The sequence below is a fragment of the Hetaerina americana genome, unplaced genomic scaffold (genome assembly GCF_022747635.1).
Source record: "Hetaerina americana unplaced genomic scaffold, ioHetAmer1.1.p SCAF_24, whole genome shotgun sequence".
Lineage (NCBI taxonomy): Eukaryota > Metazoa > Arthropoda > Insecta > Odonata > Calopterygidae > Hetaerina > Hetaerina americana.
This window is the reverse complement of record NW_027286808.1, coordinates 7,317,313-7,341,164: the sequence shown is the minus strand read 5'-3', so window position 1 is coordinate 7,341,164 and position 23,852 is coordinate 7,317,313. Positions and strand designations below refer to the sequence as shown.

At 39.1% G+C, this 23,852-nt stretch overlaps 3 non-coding genes across 3 annotated transcripts; all 3 read right to left on the bottom strand.

The window, feature by feature from the left end:
* Positions 1-10,975: 10,975 nt before the first annotated feature.
* TRNAA-UGC (transfer RNA alanine (anticodon UGC)) lies at positions 10,976-11,046 on the bottom strand. Its single transcript has one exon. It is a non-coding gene; the product is annotated as a tRNA-Ala (tRNA).
* A 2,286-nt stretch (positions 11,047-13,332) lies between these two features.
* On the bottom strand, positions 13,333-13,404 carry TRNAA-UGC (transfer RNA alanine (anticodon UGC)). Its single transcript has one exon. It is a non-coding gene; the product is annotated as a tRNA-Ala (tRNA).
* Positions 13,405-22,468: 9,064 nt separating this feature from the next.
* TRNAA-UGC (transfer RNA alanine (anticodon UGC)) lies at positions 22,469-22,540 on the bottom strand. The gene has a single exon. It is a non-coding gene; the product is annotated as a tRNA-Ala (tRNA).
* Between the last annotated feature and the right edge of the window lie 1,312 nt (positions 22,541-23,852).

Sequence of the window (23,852 nt, the reverse complement as noted above, 5' to 3'; positions counted from 1 at the left end):
TCTGTTCCAATGTAAGGAGATTCAAAGAAATAAGTCAAGAGTTAATTCATCCAAAAACGATAAATCTGAAAAAATAACCAACAGTTTATTGAAAGCTAAATTATTAAATTCCTGCTTTCAAAGTATTTACACCAAATTCTCACCGAGCGTCTCCGACAAGTTATCTAATCATTTTTCAATTCGATGCTTGAATTTTCCACAACTTGCGTTTTTGATCATATTTTGAGTTCGGGAAAAAATATTCTAGTGGTTGCAATTTTTCTGGACTGGAAAAAATTAACGACAAAATGTGTCATAATAAGATACTTACAAAGCCAGGATTTGCATGTGTAAGATTATCATAGAATGGAGGCTAGTCTAGTGACTAGATTAATTTTATGGTCGCATAAAAGAGGCAGCCATGCATACTACTGCAGTCAAAGTCACATTACGTGTTTACCGAGGAGGGGCAGTCGGACCTCTATTATTCTCTCTTTAGATAAACGACATTTACTTTGAGGTTAATAGTAAAATACGCTTATTTTCCGAAGACGAATTGGTTTACAGAGATATCCGTATAGTACTTAGGATAACGTTGCTCAAGCAGATAATCTTAATGAAAAAGAGCGTTGGTGCAACACATGGGAATTCAAATTAAACAATTAAAGTGTACAGTGGTGAATTTTTTTAATAGTTCCATCCCGAACTTCCACTCCATCAAAAATACCAGTAGAGTAACTCCATTAAAATACTTACGCGTTATCCGCACTCACTATCTATTCCGAGTGAAACACGCAGAATATTTGTACATGCTAACATCAATTTTGGATTTATTAGAACAATAAAGGGGAATGTGACGAGAGGTTTAATGAAAAACACCATCAACAGGGTGAGACAGAATGGCCTCCCGGATTTGATGGGTGAATTGTAGGTAAACCTACAAAGATAATTGAAAAATGTTTTTATTCCTGAAAATCTCATCCAATGCCATTTTATTTTCATCAGGTTTTAAAAATTGTTTCATCCAGGTGACGACCTTGGTAAGCGATGCTCATGTTGAGTCATCCAAGTTTTCCAAAACTCTTCTTAGCACATCTTGCGTTATTCCAGCGATGACATGTGTAATTCTCTCCCTAAGCTTCCAAGGTCCTCGGTCGAACTTTATAAACCTCAGCTTTGAGATATTCCCAAAGTAAAAATCACATGGGCTCAAATTCGGGGAGCAAGGGGGCCATGAAACATCCCCTCGTAAGGAAATCAGGCGGCCGGCAAATTGTTCTTGCAGGAATTGGCGTGAACGACGGCTGGTATGAACCGTGGCACCATCCTGTTGAAACCATAAGAATTCTGTGTCATATTCCTCACCATGCTCTTCCTTTTTAGGGAGTAGAAAGTTCTCCAGCATCTCACAATAGCGCTGAGAGTTCGCAGTAACCGTTGAACCTCTAGATTCAAAAACGTAAGGCCTAATAATGCCTATGAAGGACACAGTGCATATGACATACTCACCTCTAGCGAGTATGTCGTGTGTCGTATGTCGTTTTCTACATAAAACATTCACTAGAGATTATATAGATCTATGTGGTAAAAAACTTAGGCCAACAAGCTTAGACATAGAGAAAATGACGTAGAGGAAAATAGCTGTGGTCCAGCCATACTCGACGATGAAATAGAAAATGCATCAAGGGAGATGAAATCAAATAAGGCCGTTAGGGTGGACAATATTCCGGCGGAACTGCTAAAAGGTTAAGGAAAATGTGGGAGGAATAGTCTATGTGAACTAATTCGTAGCATCTATGAGGAAAGAATCCGGCGTATATAGTATGTGGGAGAAACGATTAGAGGTATGTGCAGAACTGGATATACAAATGTCGGCGGGAAATTCGTAAAATCAGTTAGGTTTGCTAACCTAAGCTAAATAACCAGGCTCTAGCTCGTCAGCCAAGGGGTTGCAAGCATTGCTGAATGAATTGGAAATTCAGTTCGAGAGATATGGGATGAGAATCCATTTAAAGAAAACAAAGGTTTTGTGGTTTTCCAGGAAGAGAAGGGCTAAGCTTAACATTAAAATACAAGGGCAAAAACGAAAGCAGGGGAACTGTTAACATATCTCGGAAGTGTTTTGGACCAACACGGTCAAAGTAAGGGGGACGTAAGGAGAAGAATTGCGCTAGGCAAAGAGGCTTTCACATGGAGGAGGGAGTTGGTGACAGGGACATTGAGTAAGGATGTTGAGAAAAGGCTCGTCAAAACTTTGATATGGAGCGTAATTATGCACGGCGCGGAAACGTGGTCACTAACGCAGGATGTTAGAAGTAGATTAGTGGCTTTTGAAATCTAGGTCTGGAGAAGGTGAAGTGGACGGGAAGGAAAACAATGAGTAAGTGCTAGGTATGGTGGGGGACGAGAGGGGATTGTTAGGAGAAATCATGAGGAGGTAGGAAAAATAAATGAAAAGCATTTTGATCGGCGGTGGGATATTGAAGACTGTGATAGAGGGGGAGAATGTGAAGCAAACGAGGAAGGGGCAGGAATAGGATTGGGGTGTTGGCCGGAATGAAATTAGGAAGGAAGTATACAGAGATAAACAGGGACCTATTTTAGGGTAGGATGTTTGGTCATGTCTTGTTAGGAGAAACAAAATATTTATTTGATAGAATTGTCCATTCAAAACTTACCTTTACCGGTAGATTATCTAATAATAATAATTAAAAGATTTTGTAATTTTCACCAGATTTTATTTTAAGATACAACGTTTCTCCAAGTTGCCAATGACTTTTTGTCAATTGTGTGATTTTGAGGGAAAATTATTCTTCTTGATAACAGCGATCAAAAATATTTATAACAACAACATTTTTTTAGCTCTAAGTTCATAAATCGAATGCCCATGTTTGCTGAAATAATTTTGTTTCAAGAGGCATTCTTTCATACCTGCTGCATTCAAGGATAAACAAATGTATTCATTATATGTAAAAGGTTTCGGGTTTAGATTAAACCTAGGTTTTATTAGGATAAATACTTATTCATATTGAAAAAAATGGACGTAGAAATTTATATTTCTCTCCCTATTTGTAATTAGTGCTTGCTTTGAGCGCATTGCGATGTTTCAACTGTTAAAATTGGGCCATTTTTTGGTTTTTGAGTAATACCTTAATGAAGAAAATGACGGCCGTCATATTTATGCGTTTTAATATCATCATTTATGACGCTTTCCACAGGTAGACTGGAGGTTTACAGGATTTTATTCCATCGGTTAAAAAAGTTCATTTGTTCTGGAGGTACCTACCATATCCTCCTGTCGGTTATGTTCTTGGTCTGTGGTTTCTCCCAACGTGACTGAGAATACGTTTGGAGAATTGACGAAAACTTCGGCTGTATCAATATTTTTTTATTTCAAGGCTGGAAAAGGTGTAACCTCATTCACATCACCCATCTCACAATCTGTGGAATTAATATGAGGAAAATTAAATTTTGGAACAATAAAGTTAAGACTAACCGCAAAGATGGAAGGGTGCATTGTTATTGAATTCTGGATTTGATTTTTCTTGAGCAAAAAATAAGAACGCGAGAGGCATTTAGCGGAAAAGCTATTTAATCTTGTACAAATGTATTTACGGAACATGAACATTAGCGTGTGTACACGCGTCCATCCCGTAAGAAAAACACATTGACCTTCAAACAACCTTCGGGTGAACATGACCCACCACATCCCCTTTGCTAGATTTATGCGAATTAACTGCCGGGCCACGAACATGTTCCACTGGGAATGAGTTTTTGTCCGACTTAAATCCGCACTTTTGCGGTTACGCGGTCAGCCCTAGCTGGCGAATTGCGAGAAAGTTGAGTATCCGTGGACTTCACGCTCGGCAGCTGTCTCGCATGGGTGATTAATTAATGGGTGAGTGCAAAAACGCCATCGAGTTCAGCCCAAAATTAACGTGACTATCATTTCGCTCCAAATGTACTCCGAACTATTTATTTTGACACTGCCGCACTGGCGCGGAAGATGAACTCGAGGCTTATCAATGGGTCGCATTTATTAACTATCGTGAATATAAATTTTCGAGAAAATATCCTTCTCTTTAAGGAGAATTCTGGACAATTATTTTTATGGTGCAATCTGCGGTAGACTGAAGCCGCATTGCTGCTTGCAGTGCACTTAATTTTGTTAGAGGTCACTTGCTTTGATAATATTTGAATAAGCATTACCTTTCCTCATAGAGTGAGATACTAGAAATAGATCATAATGCTGATATCTAAACGACAGAAGCATAAAAAAATCTAAGAACTTACGCTCTATAGCATTGTGCATTAATAAAATAAAATGAAAACTCCTATAGCCGTAATAAGTTAGCCCCACTCGTCCCGCAATGAAAACAACATTTTTTGTTGTGATGGTTTGTCACTGCCGCTAGATGGTCACTGTCTTGGAATTTCTTTTCCCACCAACCATCACAACAAAATTTTTTTTTCATTGCGGGACGAGTGGGGCTAACTTATTACGGCTATAGGAGTTTTATTTATTTTATTAATTGACAAGTGTAGTTTATCGTTATATTTTTATTGCTACAAAATTACTTGCATTAAATTGCATCCTTTTAAGGCATGAGTTTACCGGTTCAGTTGTCTGATGAACTCACTTTAAAATGCTAACTAAGGCTCGGAAGTATGGGATTAATGGGAACGTTTTTATCGATTTAATTACTTTTTTAGAGTTTAATCAATAATTATACCTAAAAAGTGCTCCTTCACGGTGGGCAGTAATTTGGAGAGTGTAAGATTGAAGTCAATGTTTATATTATAATCGTGCAACGAATGCTATGGTACCCAACAGCGATATCCTTGCACTACTCGATCCTGATCTAGTACCATGCATTACTTTATCTCTACCGCATAGTAATGTGATTTCCTCTCGTACATTAGGTGTGTGTGATATTATATTCTCAATACAAAACATTAATATAAATATATCCATGAAGATAGTACAACACATCAAATATATCAAGGTTGTTCACAAAGGAACCTTGGGAGCAGTGCGAATCGGCATACCATAAATTTGTGTAACTTCATACTGCTTACATACGATACGTGATGTAAATGTGACCACTTAATTTCCATTGCAGAATGGGCATATCGAAGCTTGTGCAATATTCAATTTATTTGTGCATTTTCATATTTATACACCTCTGTGGATGTAGTTTTGCATGAATTCGTTGGTTTTGCATGTGGTTTTATCCTCTTTTAATGGTGTTAACCCAACATCCCCTGCCACACGTCCCTGCGGCGGCTTGTGGAGTAATATGTAGATTTAAATCACGGCGTTACATATAGATACGGCACTTCGGGCATTCTTTGCATAAGTTACCGTACCAGGAAAATAGAGAGAATGAGACGGAAAAGTCACAATCTTGGATTCCCTAAACCAATTTACCTCCTTTAAGTACTACTTTATTTTCAAATATAGACTAGGAGTTATACGTTTGTGTATCAATATATTTTCCCCCACCAGCCTATTCCTTAGATTGAGCTCATACTTATGATTCAACAACATTATTTCATATTCTTTGATATCCGATACCACCTGAGTATTTGCAGGGCTACTCTTACTCCAGCGCATGAATTCAGATTAAGCCGATAATGTTTACTTTTCATTTGCACCCGTTAAATACAAAAAAGCTAAAATTTACATGGGTTTTAATGCATAATGGAGCATTCCAACGGATTTTCATCATTTCGCATTCTCCCATTTCATTTCTATGCGTGTACACTGATTTGCGTGTTAGATTTTATTGCTGCAATTATATCTCTTGCGTGGTATGTGACTTCATCTGTTCGTTTACAGTGAATGCCTGGGATGGATGGACCCCCTGCTACGCACCATTTCGGCGGCTTATAGGGTATTACGTATACTACCTTGATCAAAAAGTTCCCGGAATAACCACCGTGTGGCGCTCCCATCGTTCCGATTTGAGTTCTGTTTTTTTTGTTAAATTGGTACATCTGTTGTTGATATTCCCTTTAAATCTTAGTGTCATAACTTGACATTTGCAAAAGTTACGTAGCCAAGAGTACATCTATCTCTGTGTGTGTTGGCGATTTTTTACAATTGCAGAAATGGATTTAAATTTGCAAAAACGAACTTGTATTAAATTTTGCGTAAAAAACGGATTTAGTGGCGCACGGACGTTGGAAATGTTGGAAAAGTGTTTCGGCAACGATTCTCTAAAAAAAACGGTCGTTTACCAGTGGCACGAGCGGTTCAGAAGTGGTCGTGAGTCAATCGAAGATGATGAACGCAGTGGCAGACCATCGACATCGAAAGTCGGTGAAAAAATGATAAAGTAAAAGAAATGTTGGTCAATAACCGCAAATTAACCATCAGAGAAATAGCGGAGGACTTGAACATTGCCTATGGATCCGCCCAAGACATTGTGGTTAATGATTTGGGTTTCCGTCGTGTAGCAGCAAAGTTGGTGCCAAAAGACCTCAATTTCATGCAAAAAAGAGACCGTGTTGACGTCGCAAAAGACATGATTTGCGAGGCTGAATCCGATCCCACATTCATCAAAAGGATCATTACTGGAGACGAGACGTGGGTTTATGAGTACGACACGCAATCCAGACATCAGGCAAGTGAATGGTGTTCACCAAATGAGCCGAGACCAAAAAAACCACGTCGTTTTCAGTCAAAAAAGAAGGCAATGCTGACGGTTTTCATGGATTACAACGGTGTAGTGCATCATGAATTTTTGCCAGAAGGCCAGACAGTAAACAAAGAGTATTATTTGGGCGTTATGAGACGTTTGCGTGAAGCAATTCGCCGAAAGAGACCAGAAATGTGGGCAGAAAACTCGTGGATTTTGCACCATGATAACGCACCGTCGCACAGTGCTATCATTATTCGTAATTTTTTGACGAAAAATGCAACAAATACCATCCAACAGCCACCGAATTCACCTGATTTGGCTCCCTGTGACTTCTTTCTGTTCAATCGAGTTAAAAAACCATTACGGGGAACGCGTTTTAGCAGCCGAGAGGAAGTAATGGAAAAATCGCAGGAAGCACTGATGGACATACCGAAAACCGACCGTAACTTTTGCAAATGTCAAGTTATGATACTAAGATTTAAAGGGAATATCAACAACAGATGTACCAATTTAAAAAAAAACAGAACTCAAATCGGAACGATGGGAGCGCCACACGGTGGTTATTCCGGGAACCTTTTGATCAAGGTAGTATGTGTATAGGTAATGAAATTTCATGGGTTTGAAACACGTAGAAATTTCTCCCAACATCCAGATTAATTTTTAAATACTGTTCTTCTATATGGCGAATAAAGTTCGAGTCTAGATCAGCGCTGATAAGTATTTTTAGCCTATATTTATGGAGCACAGATGGCTCGACTGTATACCAGATAAATTGGTCTTACTAAATGCTGAGTGCGCGGTGATCTGGAGATCCATTTGCGGTCGGGAGTTATGTCTGCTGCGCCAAGGTCAAATTCAATCGAAGGAAGGAGCATTTTCAGACTTCTTTTTCAATCCTTTCCGAGGAAATTCTTTCCATACCACGCGCCGTTTCTTCCTTCATATCTAACTCACGCCTCACACCATACTGCGAAGCCACGTCCAGAATAATTTCCTAAGAGTCCACTTTCACTGAATTTATGCGAAGCTGTCATATTTGTGACGCGAATGGCGTAATTACTCCATTTTCAACAGCTGTGAGAATCTCCACTGTCTCTTGATGGATTATCTTCTGGAATTATAGATGATCTAATGAGTAGAAAATGCAAGTCTTAAAAGCAACCATTAATTTTAGATTTGAAACCTATCGGTGTCTCTACATTTTTTATGCATTGCAAGAGCTCTTATTCAGCTTACGGGTTGAACTTAATAAATAACTCTCTAAGCGATGCAAATAACCTCGATATTTTCATCTAGTCACATCTGTAAATCGTGTTGAGGGGGCAATGGAAAAAATAGCAGTTACCGTTTGAGAAATACCAACCTCGAGCGGAATCTTAGGTTATTGCAGCATTCATATTATTTTAATTAATGCTTCCGAGGCTCTTACATTAGTAGAAATTTTCCACCAGCGAACTAAGTGTTACTCCTCATCAAATTAACATTAGGTATTTCATTATCAGACTTTTTATTATACTATTTTTCTCGCTGGTGAAATCAATGTGCTCTGTTCGTAGATAAAAAAACAAATGACTGCGACTAAATATTCCCATTATCCTTTCAGAGCTGTTTCTTTTCTAAACTTGCCTGAAGTGTGATTCCGAAATTTTAGAATATGCTAATTACGTGGAACATTATAAGCAATTGACGTCCAATTGAATTTACAGAGTTTTTTTTAGGGCTAAGAATGATAAAAATGCTAGTGATCGCTACACCGACTACCCCAACAACACAAATAAGGAAATCCATTAATAAAGGCTTTCATTTTCAACGCAGTCACTAATTATCAGGTATCATTCCACTCATGTAGGATAGAAAATCCACAAATAAATGAGGGCCACAGTTTATTTATTTACACGACACTACCATCCGGCCCAAGGTCGCGTGGTGGAGAACTAGTACGCCAGCCATGAGTTGGTTGAGGGATAATGTAGCCTCTAGGTTCCCAACTATTTTCGCCACTGCCTACCCATTGCCGTCTAAGTGTTTCTCCTTAAGTTGCTGTCGGTAATAGTGTGTGGGAAAAGCGAATACTTAAGTTTATCCGTTCGGCAGCTTATTTCCCTTATTTCGGGGCAATTGTCTGTCCTATGTAATTAGGGGGCTGAACCAAATCTTCTATGTTTAATGCAAAACCACACGACTGGTATTTTCGCATTAGGTTTCATCTTGCTCTAAGTGTTTGCGTCCCTGAAGGTTCCCATCCCAGGTCTATTAGTGAATGTGTGACGTCTTATGTTATTTCGTACGAATAGTTCACGAATCTGACGTACGAGTAGTTCTGGAATCCTTGTTCAATTCCGTAGTCAGTGTTTTTGAGGTGAAGCCCATACTTATGCTTGCCTCAGTTATCGTAAGACCCAATTATTCACCGATTCTGTGTTTAAAATATCGATTTCCTGTTTGCTCCCACTGTAAATACTTTCGGGTGAATTTCTCTCCCTCCAAATATTCATCGAAACATTTCTTCGAATTAATTATACGCTCGTTTGTGCTTTCTCCATGTAAGATCGGAGACTGTGATGACACCCAAGTATTTTACATAGTTTGCAATATTCATGCGAGTACCTCTGAATTTGTTTTTTGGTAAAGTCTGCTCGTATTTATTGTATTTTCTCTTGCTTATTTTAGGAAGAGCATAAAGCTACATTTTTTGGTGTTTAAATCCAAACCCCTATCAGTGTACCATTTTTAAATGTTTTTTTAGGCATTTGGTTTGTTTTTGACGATTTGTATTGCCTGCTTTTTCCCTGTAGGTTAAAATGTTAGTATGCAAACTTGCTTATGCTGTTTTAAACGTTTTTCGTTTATGTTTTTCATTTTTTTATTCACAATGCACAAACATCACAAGGGTTAAAGGACGGGGAAATCAGCAAAAGGCAAATCCCCGACCACGCAAGCGTGACATTTCACAACCTCCAGACTCAGGAGAGATAAAGGAAGTAATATTTCCTCATCCTAAATAAGCTCATTTTAAAGATCAGCGCAGAAAGGTTAAAGAAAAAGGAAGCATAAGGGCTCATGCCTCACGTTTAACTTTCGTATATTTGAGTTGAGTGGCTTCCTTAACTACATATTGGCTATGAGGAAAAGGATGTTCGCTAGAGAAAGAGGAGGAAATGGTCGGTGAGGGATCGGGCGGGTGAGTAAGGAGGGAAAGTAAAGAGGAAAACCCACTCATTAAACGCCTGCGACTTTTCACGCTGCTGAAAAGGCGAAGTTAAAGGCACAAGGATTATCCTCCGTCCCAGGGAAATAGGGGCCGATTGGGATCACAATGACTCTTCCTTCGCCGGTGTGATAAGCTTCTCTCCCATTTGGGCCTTATTTTTTTTCTCGTTGGAGATGGGTATTGAGTCGTAGTGGCGCCATAATAGCCCGGCTACGGCCTCGTCCATCGTTGACCGAAGACTTTTTGTACGCGACCATCATCTCTGTTTACTCCCACTCTTTTTTCCCGCCCTAGTTAAGTGGCCCTTCTCTCACTCATTCCAGCCTTTCTATTCCTTTCCCCCGGGCCTCCCACAAACCCCTTCGCTCTCTCTCTCCCCCGTTTAAACGCAGAAATATCTCCCATTTCTTCTTTTTTCGAAACCAACCACCCTGTCGTCCGTACACGCTTTCCTCCCCGCCACCTCTGTCGCCGATGGCCGTCTCCGTCTGGCCTGCATCCAAGGGGAGCAGAGGAGTCAGCGACCCCGCCTAACGCGGATCGCCATGGCTGGCTTCGAAGATAAATCAAGAGCTTTGAAACCCCCGCAAATATTTGACATTGGTGTTGGAAAATTTTCAGTGTGTTCCGCGATATTTGGTGTAACCCTTTTTTTGTTACGAGCTGCAAATTTAACTTTTTCTGCACACACAAAATACGCCACGTGAGGGTGTGTGGCGAGAGTGTTAGGTCACCAGCCATGCATGCACAATCCCAATCATGACACCTCTACACAGGTATTAGTTTGATCATGCACTAGAACAAAGTTTATCACACTAAAGAAGGTACTTACATGCAACAATATTCAATTGCAAGATACGTATATTCAAATCATGCGGGAGAAGTGTTAAAAAGATTGTTCTATTAAATAAAAAAGCATGAAGGATGTCGACAAAAAATATGAACTACCCAAGCTAATTATCTCCTTCGCGCCGGCGTTCATATCTACTTTGATCTCTAACGGTACAAGGAAAAAACGACAATTCAAATCCGTCCGTTCTACTTGAGTAACGAAAACCTTCGAAAAACTGCGAGCTTCAAAAATTCGCCAATAAACTGAATAAACGCTGAAACTAGGACAAAAGTTTCGCTAAAAAGATGGAGATGCCGGGAACGAACCCGGGACCTTTCACATGCAAAGCGAACGCTCTACCACTGAGCTACATCCCCTGATGTGTGAGAAATATTGCTGGGTAATTTCTCTCTCCCTGATTTTACGTGAGTGATCTGATATACTACAATAAGTTGGGGTATGTGATATATGTCTTTAACATCCTCAGAGAAGTGACCTTCTTCAAATATGCACATTAAATTTAACCTGTATTTAAGACTACGGTCCACTAGCGGCTCCTATCATAATTTTTCCAATAGCGTCATAACACTGCTACCTTGCTCATAACAACTTTTCACAAACCTAGCCGCTTTACAGCCTAGGTGCACTCGATTTAGTTCCAGAAGTAAGGTTACACCTACATCTACATAATGCCCCGCAAGCCGCCGCAAGGGCGTGTGGCAGGGGGTGTTTGGTCACCAACCGTAAAAAGGAACACCACCACATGCAAAACAACAACATGGAAAATTACACCCACAGCAGCGCACACGCTCATGCAAAAATCCCTTCATCCAATACTCATGCAAACACATATGCCGTAATTCAACAAACAACTGCACCCCAGGATGCAGCACGAAAGCCATCCAACACCACGCAAGCCAGGACACAACAAGCAAGAATGGGAACTCCAATACCACATGAACATGCACCATAAAACACTCTACCCCCCGAGGAGACTGTTAAAAGCAGGGCAAGAAGGTTACCTCATGAGGATCCCATGCAAGTGCAGCATACTCAAGGTGGAGCCTAAGTAACGTGAAATAACAAAGCTCCTTGATCCTTTTATTGCAATTCCCAAATATCCTTTTCATAAATCCTAACGTTTATTTGCTATCCCGCAAATTTCACGCAAGCTTTTTCCCCTGGACATATCTTCAATTATCGTTACACCCAAGTATTTTACGTGTGTTATGTTGGTTCCCTGTATAGTTTAAGTGTTTTTGAGTGAAATACTCTTCCGTCAATATTTGTCATATTACATTGATTCAAATTTAATTCTATTTCCTATGTCTCACATCACTTTTGGATGCATAAAAGAAAAAAATCGCGGACTGATAACACTTACTTGGGGGACACCTGATGCAACTCTTACTCTGTCGGTTGATACTCCATCTATCACCACCAATTTACCCGCGGCCTGTTAAAAATTGACGAATCCAGTCCATCGCACACTTATCTATCACGTAGCTCCCCAGCTTGTGGAGCAACTTCCTTCGAGGGACTTTGCCTAATATCTTTTTAAAATCTAGATAAATAGTATCTAATTGAACATTATTTTCACCTGAGAACGAAATATCATGAACACAAATTGCCAGTTGGGTCTCCCAAGATCTGCCCTTTTGGAAACTGTGTTGGTTTTTCTCTAATTAAACTCTGAGAATCGAGATATTTCATGATTAAACTTACAATTGTGTGCTCTAAAATTTTGTATGAGATGGATGTGAGAGAGATTGGTCGGTAATTACTCGGATCTTCTATGTCGCCTTTTTTTTAATAATGGCGTGACATTTACTACTTTCCTGTCCATGGGTACTAAACGAATATTTAGAGATTTATCAAATATTATTTCCAAATAAGGAGCTATTTCTGTGGTCATCGTTTTTTATACCTGAGCCGGGATTCGATCATGGCCTGACGTTTTGTTTGGACTGATGTGTTTATGTTGGCGTTCGATTCCAAGAAGACGTATCTTGATTTCAGACAAAGGGTCTTAGAAGCGATCGGGTAGCGACTAGAATTGTTCCTGTGAACGATTACTAAGAAAGCTATGACAATGGTGGTTTAGTGTACCAGCCTTTTCTAAATTTTTGATAAGTTAAAAAAAGAATTTAGCTAACAATCGTTCCGCTGTATCTCTAACGCTGGGACGAATGAGTTTCATCTTAAACCTAAGAATCGAAAATTTAGGTTCATATGCCCACTTTTATGATTACATTAAATGTTTGATTTATAGAATAGAGCTACTATTAGATTTCAATGAAATTAAGCATCGTATTAGTCGTACGGCATTAGCAATACATCACAGTGGTTTTCCTTAACTACGATATTGAATCTTTAAATAATAATTTATAAGAAAGAAACATGCATTCATAGGGGTAGATTTAACTAAGTCCACGACTTTCATGCTAACATATCATGATGAAGATGTTCTAATAAATGACAAAAAATAGTAGTACATTCTGTCGAAACGCATGGCTTCAATACCCGCGTCATATTTAAACAACGAAAACCTTTGAACAATTGCGAGCTTCAAATATTCGCCAAGAAACTGAGTAAATCTGAAACTTACTGAGGGCAAAGATTTTCGAGTTTCGCTAGTTATTTCGAGAGTTTCGCTAAAAAGATGGAGATGCCGGGGATTGAACCCGGGACCTTTCACATGCAAAGCGAACGCTCTACCACTGAGCTACATCCCCTGATGTGGTAGGGAAATCGCTGGGTTACCTCTTTTCCTAGACCAGATATGTTGAGGACGTAGCGGTAATTAATAGTGACTTTAATATAATTATGTAAGGAGTAATAATGATGAAAACTAGACGATACATTTTGTACAATATTCTATGTATTCATGTAAACTGATGGCGCCCACATTTTGTTGCAATTGAATTAAAATACGGCCTCACTATCGTCTCAGTGAATTTCAATACTCTGAAATAGGGCATCGATGGCATCTTTGATTGCTTGGCCTATAGTTTCATAGTAAGTTGCAGTATTTAAACAAGAATTTTTCATTCAAACTTGACGCACAAGTTATTCAGTCACCTCTGTATCGATTTTTGACCCAGGTGTGAGAGAATGCCACTGACAGTTGAATGACAAACTGGGCGTGACAGTTTTCCAAAATTTATTGGGCGGCAATGTAGTTTGGTTTAGAGGCATATGAGTTATTGTGCGCGCATTCATTTTTATTTCAATTTTACGCAGGGACGGTAGCTATTCGTTATTGATGGGCGCAGAAAAATAATATAAATTTAATCACGAAATATTCAGTTTTTTTTATTTTAATACCTAGGCATGTAATACCAAGTTTAAAAACGTTATTTTCTGTTCGAAAATAATCTACATTTATGCTTTACCCCGCTAGCTGCCGCAGGGGAATTTGGCGCAGGGTATTCTGGTACCAATCATTCAGCATCAATATTAGTTCATGTATGCATTTAAATATATATTTAAAACTGTGTGAATGAGTACTCGAAGTTACTAGTCCGCTGCTATTATTTCAGAAAAAGAGCACGTGAAGCGTAGTTGAGGCTTTTTACACGATATCTTGCAATAGAAGGAAAGGATAAAAAAATTAGATACGATTTTCTTGGACTTTATTGGCCTTGGATAAATTCCCACATCCTAAATTCATAAAGACTAGTTGGGAGGGTACGGAATAAACGACAAAGTAATAAATTGGATTCAAGACTTCCTTAGTAAATGCAAACAAAAGAGGGGAATAGATTCCTCAAGCTATACTTATACTATACGACTAACACCCAGGGTCCCACAGGGTAGTGTCATAGGCTCTTTTTTCTTTTTTAATTACATTAATGGTATCATTTAAAATGTAAAAAGTAACGCAAGACAGTTTGTATTTATTGACGATCATGGTCATGGCTTCTCCGCTGTGTGGCTTAATTAGGCCCAGATGACGACGGTCTCGCCACGCAGTGGCGAATCTATGGTCTTCAATAAATATTAATTGTTGGATTACTGTTTTTCGGTAATCTAACCATTGAAGAAATTCCACCGAGTAACGGCTAAAACAGTAATACAAGAGAGGAATTGTGTTTCAAGGATTAGGAAAAGAGAAAAACATTCACTAAAATACACAAAAAGTCGTGCAAATATACATGCTAGGGACCTAATTAATGGGCAAGACAAGCAATTTTCACAAAATAAGAGAGATAGACGGCTGAACGGAGAGATTCAAGCATTCGCTTTTCCTGCGCACTACTCGCGACGACAACTCGTGGGGAAAACACTGACATAGAAATGGATAAGCACTGGCGGAAATAGGTAGAAAAAAATTTACATTCTCCCGCAACTCATTCCATGGCTTACGTCCTAACGTCCCACATCAAGCACCCTTGGGCGGTCTCCGGGTGTCGTGTAAATACATTTTTAGATTGATGCATTTGCGAATTTTCCGTCCTGCATTGGTGGAATGCTACCTGCATGGTGACAGCGTTGCGTATGAGCCCGATCTATTTAATGGGTTTCCTTATATTTGTTCCTTGTACCCAATGGAATGGTTGATAACTGTATAACCATTGTAATGTGCATAACGAATGTGGCATAGATAGTGTGTTTAGCCGTCTCTCTCCAACGTGCCCTTTCGGAGGATCACGACAGGTTACCAGTGTTTGTGGAATTTTTGGAATAGATGTGGCATGGCTGATAATCTGACACCCCCTGCACATCTTCATCAATAAACCACACACTAGCTGTCGTCGGAAGAGTGCGGAGCATTGATTAGATGTAGGTGTAAAACTAACGAAACCAAGCGAATGCAAGAATCCGCGTATTTACTCTCCGGATTAAGTAGAAATTATGGGAAGAGGGGCGGTGGGGACAGGGTGTGAGCCGTTTAGCAGGTGCGTGGTGGGAGGCAGTGTGTATGTGTAGGACGAGAACGGCGAAGGGAGCGATGGAACCGCGACCTTACCCACTCTCGCCGGGTTTTATCCTCTTTAATAGCTTTCCGTACCCTGTCGCTGGTTGTCTGCCAGTGAGTCAGGAATCCGTTCACGTGTGGATAACCCGGCGGGGAATGGGGGGCGGGAGGGAGGAGGGGTGACACGTCTTGCCCGGACTAGTTTTACAACGAGGGGTGCCAAGAATCTGCGCAAGCTGCCGTGTGGAATTTGTCACGGGACGCGAAATCCCCTCCATAAGGGTTTCCCAATAACCCCTGGCACTTCTTGGAAACCTCTCGACTGAATGGTGCTTCGCAAGTGTTTTTCTTCTCTCCTTTCATAATTTCACCAACCGTTGAGTTGTTTCTGTTTGTACGCTCAAGTAAATTAGGGATGTCGCCCGAGTTTAACATTAGTCTCTTTATTCTTAGGCGCAACAGGGGTGATTTCAGTTGTAAACACTCTCTTCCTCTCATTTAAAGTTTCCTCTTGCGGGCGTTGAATGATCGCGCGCATCTTATGAATGCAATTAATATTTTAGCATCTCGAATTTCTCAGTGGGGCACTTATAGTTGCGCATGAATTTCTGATGACATGCCACCCCCACCACACACCCTTGAGGCTGCTCACGGGTAGTGTGAAGATGTTGTGGATAGTATGATCAGCTTACCCTTGGGTAAAATTCAAGGGATGTGATGAATGCTGGAAGGAATAACTTTCTGTTAAACCACCCTTGGACAAAAAACGAAATTGACCGCTAGAAATAAGGGTCTTCATCCATAAAATATCCCTTATAGCCTAACAATGTGCCCTTGCATACATTATTCGTATCGATTCCGTCAAATGTAGAATCACTCGAAAGTTAAGTTGCAATGTTAAGTTAATTAATGAAATTAAGTTGCGTTTCAAATGAAGAGGAATTCAAAGTTATTTGGAATAATTTGTATAGAATACAATAAAAAATATTCACATAAGTAATTATAACTGCATTATCTCCGAGGATTGGTCATAAAAACCACTGAAACCTGAGATATATTTACATTAAAAATTTCATAATCGACAATAGCTGCAAATCAACATTGTTCTAGGATTGAACAAAGTCTTTAATTTTTATGACCCAAATTATGTTGACATAAACTCTGGAATTATTGAGGACAAGATTCTCAAGAACAACTTTCGAAATACACTCATTAACACCACATTGCATTACGGGAGAACAACCATAGCATAATGGGACCGTAATTCGATAGTCATACAAATATTACCCACATGCTCTATCTCAACTTTCTCTCACTGATGCGCCACCTAGTTATCGCTGTCATACTTAACAAACAGAAAGCAAAGCATCAGAAAAGAAAATAAAAACAAAAACCACTTTGGCTATAATTACCAATCCGGCCAATTTATGTACAATCCAACTAAATATCATCATCATAAGTCTAGGTTTCCGCATTCGTCAGGTTGAAGTTCCACCTCGACGAATTTCATCTCACGTTTGTTAACGTGGATGTTTAGCAAGGCCGTTGTCTCTACTTCCATTTTGCAATAAACTAATTTTAGCAACATTTCTAATGTTATCGAGCACCGAAAGGGAATGCACCAGTGGGTCAATTCTAAGATTTTGTCAACATACTCGTCGCAAACGACCTAAATTTGTGAAAATATTTTTGTACGAGCGTGGACCCAGAGGTACCCGACCCAAAAAAGAAAACACAAACATTTTGGAAAAAATGTATATATTTTTCAACATAACCTCCTTTTAGCTATATACACTTTTCCCAGCGATATTCAATACGTTTGATGCCCTTTTTATAATAAGACCTGTCTTGGTCCTCAAAGTATGCATTAACTACCAACATCACTTTTTCACGTTTGGAAAAACTTTGACCACCGAGCCATTTTTTCAAGTTAGCGAACAGAAAATAATCCGAGGGGGCTAAATCTGATGAATAGGGTGCCTGCGTTAGCAGTTTAAACTTAAATTCATGCATTTTGGCCATTGCAATAACGGATTTATGAGCTGGTGCATTTTCTTGATGAAACAAGGCTTTCTTCTTAACCGAATTCGGCCGCTTTTGCTTGATTTCTTCCCTCAAACGTTGCATTAAGTTCGCATAATACTCGCTGTTGATAGTTTTTCCTTTTTCAAGATAGCCAATGAAAATCATCCCGTCCCAAAAAACCGACGCCATGACCTTGCCTGCAGATGAAACGGTCTTCGCCTTATTTGGAGGCGGTACTCCCTTTTGAATCCATTGTTTTGATTATTCTTTTGTCTCGGGTGTGAATTGATGGACCCATGTTTCATCCATGATTATGAAACGGCACCAAAAATTCTGCTTTGTTGCTGTGAAACTTTGTTGAAGACTCCATTGAGACATCTTCACGACACTGGGTTTGCTCGAGTGTGAGCAAACGCGGCACCCATCTTGCACGCAGCTTTCTTAGGTCCAAATTTTCAGTTAATATGCGTTGTACCGAACTTTCTGAAATACCTACTATGTCGGCCAGCTCACGCACTTTCAGTCAACGATCATCCAGTATCACTTTGTGGGTTTTCTTCACTGTTTCTGGAGTCGTCACCTCATTTGGCTGACCGATGCGATGCTCGTCTTGGCAGCTCGTACGGCCTCGTTAAAACTCTGCTAACCCATATATTACTGTTGTAAACGAAGGAGCAGACTCACCCAGATTAGAATCCAGTTCAGCTTTTATATTGGTTGGGCTGAGGCCTTTCAAATAAAAGTATTCTTTAACATAACGGGGACCAATTTTATCCATTTTCACAAATTCACTGAAAACGTTCATTATTGATGGCTGCCAAATGAATACTAAACAACGTGGCTTCTTCAAACTTGAAACATATGCTTTAAAGATTGCGTACTTTCTAATCCAGTGATATTTTTCAAATAGCAACCGCCATCCCTAGGTCAGGCCGGGTACTTATGGGACCACCCTCGTAAATAAACCTGTAGAGTGATCAAATTGGCTTTGTTCTTTAATTTAATTTTTCATAGTCAAATTAATTTTGTAAAAAACGTTGATCATGCATTTCAACGATCCGAAATTTAAAAAAAATCTTGCATTCAGGCATTCCTCATAACTGCAGGCTAAATGTAAAGATAAACGAATGCGACCGAAGGTAGATCGAATGACTGACTGATAACATTGAATTTACTTTCAATAAATTTTTCAAGAGGATTCAACGAGAATAACGCGTCAGATTCTTAAGTAAAGCCTAGCTTTTAAGTAACGAGACCGGCATTCCGCCAGTCAAGCGCGAGGGCCCATTTCTACTTTCATCAAGGGCGAGGATACATTTCCTCACCCACCGCTTGAAGTGGCACGCCTCTTGCCATATACTGAGAAAAATAATAAAAATAAGAAACGAAAACCTGTGACTTTTTCTGCATAAAGAGATCTTTGGAGTATATATACCCTGCCCATAGAAGGCATCCTACGTTGGTACCCTACAACCAATCGTTTGGATGTGTGGTAGGGGAGTGATTCCATCCACAGGCATGCAGCATCATAATTTTTTCTATGAATGTAATGACTGATAACCATGTTAAATAATTCAAATAATGGGAATGATTTACAAAAAAAATAGCTTACCCGAACAAAGGTATCTAATTGTGTACTTAGAAAATTTTTTTGCCTATATTTGTCGTTTGCAACTATTCTGATCACTTATGGTTCGCAGGAAAAATTACACCTTCATCGGTTGATCACTCTAATCTTACTATGATCCTAGCCTAGTACAAGGGATCTAGTAGTACATTTTTAACGGTAAATCACGCATCATTAATAATTTGAAAGGTCAGCCTGTGATGCTGAATATTTGTAACGTCCAAGCTTCGAGCTGCATTTTCATGGATACGCACAGCTGTTGAAAAATCGAGGGCGGGCATTTTGAAAGGTGTCCATTTTCCCGCAATGCAATGGTGTTGGAAGCCGTTACTTTTGAAGCGGTAGGGTGGTTGTCCACACCGTTGCGCTCCGTAGGAAAGCGATATGATCTTTGAAAACGTTTCGGTGATCACCAGGTGACGTTGTGTCATTGACACAATGACCCGCTCTTTTCGCGGAACTTCACGCGAAACAGTGGAACATAATAGCGGAGCCGATTTAGTGCTGGCGTGGGAGTTGTAGTAATAATTAAGAGTCACGAATTCACTTTGGTACTCTACGGAGTTTACTTCAGGTATCACGAGATGTTTTTAAAACCTGTAGTTCTGAGAGGAAGTGAGACATTCCCGTTGTATTGAGCAAGAAATATTCAACGACATGCTTCCTCGCCCTTCCAATAGCCGTCAATTCCCTCGCGTAATTTAAAATGTCGAGGCCACATTTAAGATATCGACATCTACAAAAATATCCCGCGGCCCACCAAAAAAGTTTGTGGTAGGGGATGCAAGCATCAAGTGTAAAGGCTAAGGGATAAGGGAGAGGAAGGGTTTATTGTTTTGTGTATGGTTACACTCTATTTTACGGCTGTTGTCCTAACCTCCCCCGCCACACGCCCTTGCAGTGGCTAGCGGGGTATTGTGTTGATATATAAAGGCGCTTAAAGGGATAGGGAAAAGAAACTTACTCAAAATCGTTGAAAAGACATGCATTGCGGTGCAAACCTATTTACATGTTAGCAGAAAACTTAGTTTTTAACAAATGTTAGTTTTACCCAGCACAAAAGTTCTCGGCTATGTTAAAAAGGAGGGAATAGAAATGAGTCACAACCACTTGCGGCAAATATTTGGAATGCGTAGATGATATTATTTTTCTGGGGGTTAGTATCTAGGGAATGAAAACTAGGCACTGGCATTTCGGTGCTGGTACAAAGGGGAAAACTATTCGGTAAATGAATAAAATTCGGTAAATAATTGAATTTTGGGCTTGATTAATTGAGTATTGCTTGTTTTACATTGACATAGAAGCCAAAATCAAGTTATTTCTTTCTTTCATATGCATTTATTAATTTACATGTCTATCGAAATACATATATTGTTCACTAGAGTTTACTTCTTGCAACTAAGTGCCCCATAATATATCGATGGATGAGGTCAACTGGTAAAAGAAGATAAATAGAATTCTACATAAGTATTTTTGTTTGATCTCTCCACTCTCGAATTACTGGTGAAAATGTCAAAACCACAGTTCTACATCTACATCCAAATCTACACAATGTCCTGCAAGCCACCGTTAGGGTGTGTGACAGGGGGTGATTGCATACCAGACTACCTTTCACGCAAAATACGTTTCCCCCTAGCGTTGTCGGACAACATTTTTTCTGATCCCTTATCGTTCGTATGAAAAATAACCTTAATTAGTAGTTCTACCTGTTTTACACTAAATCTCTTTCATTTTATTTGCATGATCTCTCCTACCGTGGGTAATATGGGGCTAATAATACATTTTCCACATCGTTGCTAAAGAGACATCCTTCCAATTAATGCTGGGAAATTTAATCTGAAATTTAACCTTTGCTCCGTGAATGGTTCTAAAACTAGACCCTCCATTAATTTTGATTATCTACTCTATTTTGATTAGCTGCTCGTTTATGGTTAAGTATTATACGTATTACTTCAACATATTTACTTCATTTACATCTACATACGTTGTACGCTGCAAGTCAGCGATGGATTATATGGCAGGAGTTATTGAATATGAAACATTAAACATCAACAGTTAGATTTTACTCAAATTTTAGCTGCAATATATGTGTAAATTAATTTAAATAATATAGATCTTGATAAGTATTGGTATTAAGTGAGTGGGTATACTACGGTATAAAGTGAGCTATACTTCTCTACGCATGAGACAGGAGTTGTTAATAACAAAAGGACGATAAATTGATCTCAAATGAAATAAATACCGCATAAATGGTTACTTTGAAGTAAAAAAACTCTTTTTACCCTCTTAGCGGAAACAGTTACTACAAGCCCTTATTTTTCGTGGGACATATGGCATCTTAAATCCGTCGGTTCTACATTTGACCTCTCAAATTTTATTGAAATAATTTCTCCCACTGCAGTACGATGGTGTTAATAATAATACATTTTTTCTGTCATCGCAAAGAGATCTCCTCCCAATGTACGCAAGCGATTTAATACGAAGGTTATCCTTGGCTGAGTGGGTGATTTTCAATCTAGTTCCTCCAATAATCTTGATACGCTGATCAGTTTAGCATGGTAAGGTTTTTATATATCTGACTCCTATACGCTGCACGAGATCTAATTCGGCAATCAATCCATCTTCATGAGAATCCTAAATTAATATCCAAGTGTAGGACAAGTACTCTTACCGTTGCAACTTGAATATCAACATGGCTTGTTGGACTTCATTAAAGGTCTTCTCAAAATCCGAGAAAATCGCATCTATTTCAGTCCTCACTAATTAGAGGAAAACATTTCATGATTTAGTCAATTATTGTATGATGTATATAGGCATGTTTATGTGTACAGGTCTTAGTACAAATACACTCATACACATACACCTATATGTATATGAGTGTATTTGTTCATGAGCTAATATATACTTGTATTCATTGTATATGTGGAATAACTAAGAATTTATTTTCTTTTCCGAAATGAATCGCTTCCACAAAGTGACGCCTGGAACCATTCTATTTACTCGTATTCAAATGCATGTATGAACTAATAGCTGTGCATGAATGGCTGATGCCCTTTTTGTATCTACTTTGTTTATATCTACTTTGATCTCTAACGGTACAAGGAAAAACTCGTAAATCCATCCGTTCTACTTTAATAATGAAGACCTTTGATTAACCGAGAGCTTCAAATATTCGCCATGAAACTGAGTAAACGCTGAAACTAGGACCAAAGTTTCACAAAAAATATGGAGATGCCGGGGATCGAACCCGGGACCTTTCACATGCAAAGCGAACGCTCTACCACTGAGCTACATCCCCTCGTAACTTATTGAAAATTCCTGGGTTAGTTCTTACAAAAATTAACCAGGGCTGTCAAGAATTAACTGACCATTCAAAATGGCCGAACTTTTCAGCATAAGTGAGAGATATAAATACCAGCATATCGCCTTAAAAAAATTGAAAATCGACTATACGTAACGTGCGAAAATTCAAAATTCGCGACTCTATTTGAACAGACCTCGTTGGATAGTGTAGACGCTTTATTCTCTCTGATTTTCGCAAATACCTTTCTCATATCTAAAAATATGTTTTATCAATGAAAACAATACACCGACACTTATGGTTCATATTTTGTTTGGTTTGGTTTTATTAGAAGTGTCCGGCATTTCTGCATTGAACGGTTTCCTTGAACTTTCGTCAATAGCACCCCATTAGCTGAATGCGCAGTTTACGGAAGGAATGAAAGTACGATTTAAAAGACTTACGAAATTGTACATCACTTAAACCAGCCTTTTTTCATAAACTCTTTTTTATTAGCTTTGCCATAAATTTTAAGTCTGCGTATACTTAAAGATATCTTATTTTTCCATGATAATTCGTTCAAAGCATGCAACTTGGAATTTAGTGTGATTGACCTCAAAGAAACACGCAAGTGTTCAGCGAGCAAGCCCGGCGGAAGAAAAGGAAATCAGAAGGGGAAAAATTTTCGTCTACATAAAAGATATGATTGACAAAATTGAGGGGTAATCATGAAAGTACAACCGAAATTAATGGTATCCAAAACCAAAGAATAAACTATGGCATCACGGCGTCCCTTTTTCCGCAAAGGTTCGGTGACCTCTTGTTTGAAGAATTGAATATTCCCTTCACAATCGTTGCCTCCAGCAATCATGTTTTTAAATGTTAATGAATACTTTCCACGATCCGGTTACCATAACGTGACGTAATACGTAATATAAACGTATTTACTCAGTCCCGATAAAATTAAAGACATTCTTGATGCGAGTTTCTAGGCTCATTTTTTTAAAGAGTTTGAAACCTCTACGATGGTCGAGGTTGGTTAAATCTCATGTCACTTTCGGCTTCTACGGTTAGCCCGTTGTTGATGCCTTACCCCTTAAAAATTGAGGTTCTCTCTCTTAGCCATATTTAAAAGAATCTCAGTCTTAAGTTTTTTAATCTATGTAATGCTGTATAATTGAATCGTTACCATTCGTAGAGTGAGAAATGCTCCTGATTATCGGACAGTTGCTAAGATTTTATTGTGCCACGGTCTTTGACGGGGAAAAGGAATTCCCTACTTTTGGTATTGGTCAGTAAATGTGTTAAAATTAAAATTACACGTGAAAAT